The following is a 3410-nucleotide window of genomic DNA, read 5'->3' on the forward strand; positions in this document are numbered from 1 at the left end:
AAAGGTTAGGAACCACTGACCTACATAGTATAAAACAAAGTCGCTTCCCGCTGTCTGTCTGTCTGTATGTATGTATATGCTTAGATCTTTAAAACTACGCTACGGATTTTGGTGCGGTTTTTTTTAATAGATAGAGTGATTCAAGAGGAAGGTTTAAATGAATAATTAAGTTAAACCGTGCGAAGCCGGGGCGGGTCGCTACTGTCGCTAGTAGGTACTAAATATACTAATGATAGTGCGAGAGGACAATACCTAGGTCCTATAGTGCGTTTTTTTAGCATTAGAAAGAACTTGAAAAAATATAAGCGATCTTGACATGTCTTTTAATTGAAAAACGCTTTTTAAAAATCAGTAACTATTACTTATGAAAGCAGAAGAATATAAATGATCGTATTAGATTCATAAGTGTTACATATTTGCCGTAACTTATTTTTAAAATGTGTTTTTCAATTAAAAGACACATCAAGATTGTTTACCTTATTTCAAATGCTAAAAAAAACGAACTATAGGTATATTCCTAATTCCTAGTCGTTATGGCACGAACTGATTTGGTAGGTATGGAACCAATTTTAAAGCAGTTGGGTATCAGAAAATGTAATATGATTGTATGTATTAGTGCGTATTCTCTCGCTCTCTGGGAATTGACCAACCTATAGCTTTAAGCGTGTCACATTCTAACTTTGGGAAAAACTTGTAATCAGTAATCACTAAGTAATATGTGACGTTATCTATAAAAAGGGACCTTATTATCGATGGCGCCTACGCCATTATTAACGATGCTCCGATATAAATACAATGCCGCGCGACGCTGTGCGGCGTAAGCGCCATCGACAATAACCCTTTCCCTTTCGACAATAACCCGACAGTCCCTTTTCATAGATAATGTCCCATATAAGTAGGTATTTATTTTGGATTGTTCTTCATAATAACTACACCTTATAAATAAAATTCCCCGCCGCGTCTGTCTGTTTGTGTGAATGTATATTCGTGATAAACTCGAAAACGACTGAACGAATTTTCATGCGGTTTTCACCTATCAGTAGAGTGATTCTTGGTGAAGGTTTAACTTTTTCCATCAGCAGGGCAGCAGAACCGGTCGATAAATCTTCGCCGTTCGATCGATATTCCATCTGGAATTTCGCACCTGTTTGGTAAATGGTTTGGTAGAATTCAACTTCAATAAATTCATTTAGATCCGTGTTAGTAAAATAGACATTAATTATAGACTATGAATTTAGCTTCACATTGACTACAGGCAAGCCTAAATCACTAATAAACGTATATTTTAGTAGATATTTCACTCATGTGTTAAATTTGTTAAATGTTAAAAAAGTGTCGCCATCAGGTACCTACTTAATTGTATTACACACTTATCTATTATTTTATTGATGTAAAATTGTGTACGTACCTACTTTAATACCTATGACTTTACCAAGGTCGCACCTCCACCATCTCATGCCTTCCTAATTGTATAAGTAGTTAAAACAACATAATATATGATTTACAATATTCACGTATGGCACCTGTAGGTACAGTCAGCTTCACAGAAAAGGTATCACCCCTGCATACAAACTATTCTATGCAGGGCAGGGGTGGTACCTTTTTTCTGCAGCTGACTGTACATATAGAAATCTCTCGAACGTTTTTAATTAACAGTCAATTAACAATCATTCCGTTAACTATACGTCGCAAAAGCTCACATACTTCGTTTAAATTGAACAAAGCTTGAGAACTTACATTAAGCTCCCGTCTAATCCGCACATACGTTATCCAACAACAATCTTGGACATCTATCAATAAACAACACGGTACAGCAGATTTCACTTCACTGAATAGCTTCAGGCACTCACTGGGTTTGAATAGTTGGAAAACCGCGAAAAACCGAATGCGTTGACGACTGACATGCGCTCGGAGCGGCGGTTACGCGGAGACTGGTGATGCAGGTGCTGGGGCGCGCGGCGCGGGCGCAGCCTCGGGTGGAAAGTTCATCGAACGAGAGCAGCGAGACCTCCGCCGTCACACGTGAAAAGCGAGAACCCTTTGAAAGCATGCTCGTGGAGATGGAACCCTGATAGAGGGGACACACTTAAATTTTCTAGGCTGACCTGAAATAATCGAGAAGTCATGTTTTTCTGAGCAAGGTACTTGCCCATGCTCTACCTTATGACAAATTGACAATACCTTTCGACCCATTTTAAAAAGTCAGCTTTTCAAGTCAGTCTTAGAGTCAATAATTCAGAATTTAGAAAATATTTATATTTTTATGGAATGCAAAATGGGTATGTAAGGGCCTAAGGGGTTCATCGTCTACCTAAACATCAACAACGTGCTGTGCTCATCATGAAACAGTCAGTATATTTGCTAGGTAGAGTTGGTAGTCTTCTGAGCACCCAGAATCCAAATAATTTGCGTTTAATTTCACAAGTGAGAACAGCAAATTTAGATTTTATGACACGATAATAAGATTTGCTTTCGCCGGGACTGTAAGTAGGTACTAAACTTTTGTAAGTTTTGTAACCAACTTAAACCAGTACTTAGGCCAAGCCCAGGCTTAGCACAGGAGCCCTGGGATAGTATCTTACCCGCGAAACCGTCTTTTTCTTGTTAGAAAAGGTGGGTAGTTTATCTTGCGCGCGAGATAGGTAGGCGCGGCGCTCCGACGTTACTCCGAATACTCCGATGCCAAACATAACAGTATGAACAAGGCCAAGTGTGTAGCTGGGGGGGTTATAGCTGGTCAAGCAAATCTTGTCATCCCTTCGCGCCTACATTTTTCAAATTTACCGCCTTTTTCTACTGACAAGATCTGCTTGACCAGCTATACATAGAATATAAGATTTAAAATTTAAACCAAAGATAAAAACCTCAAATTATAATATGTAGCCGGTCAAACAAGTTAGTCAGTAGTCTCAGTAGCAAATGGCGCAAAATTCAAATTTTCTATGGGACGATTACCCTTTGCGCCTATTTTTTTTTAATTTGCCGCTTTTATCTACTGACGGAAATAGCTTGACAGACTATAATTACACCGATAAAAAAAACATACACACTACTTAACCTTTGTCTATGATTTCCTTCATCAGTGTCTATGGTTAGTGCTAGAGAAGGATATTCACAAGATATTCATATGAAAATTATAGCTGGCCAAGCAAATCTTGTCAGTAAAAAAGGCGCGAAATTCAAATATTTCTTTGGGAATATAGCCCTTCGCGCCTACATTTTTCAAATTTGCCGCCTTTTTCTACTGACAAGATCTGCTTGACCAAGTATAGTTATATTGTAGATTTAAAGCCAGATTTTTGTTTTTACAAAAATCTTTTAAAGTAATCAATTTGATTATGAAATAAAAGATTATTCATATCTATATCTGCATGACATTTTATTTGACAGTTATGTCGCCATTCAAACTT

The 3410-nt window shown here is 37.8% G+C and overlaps 1 protein-coding gene across 1 annotated transcript in view; it reads right to left on the bottom strand.

Annotated features, from left to right (window-relative positions):
• Positions 1-1937, bottom strand: part of LOC134655021 (ras-related protein Rab-23) — an 80532-nt gene extending 78595 nt beyond the window's left edge. Inside the window, exon 1 of the mRNA XM_063510481.1 lies at positions 1738-1937. The gene's annotated coding sequence lies outside the window, so the exon portion shown is untranslated. The remainder of the gene's footprint in view (positions 1-1737) is intronic.
• Positions 1938-3410: the final 1473 nt, after the last annotated feature.

This window comes from Cydia amplana, chromosome 16 (genome assembly GCF_948474715.1).
Source record: "Cydia amplana chromosome 16, ilCydAmpl1.1, whole genome shotgun sequence".
In the NCBI taxonomy this organism is placed as follows: domain Eukaryota; kingdom Metazoa; phylum Arthropoda; class Insecta; order Lepidoptera; family Tortricidae; genus Cydia; species Cydia amplana.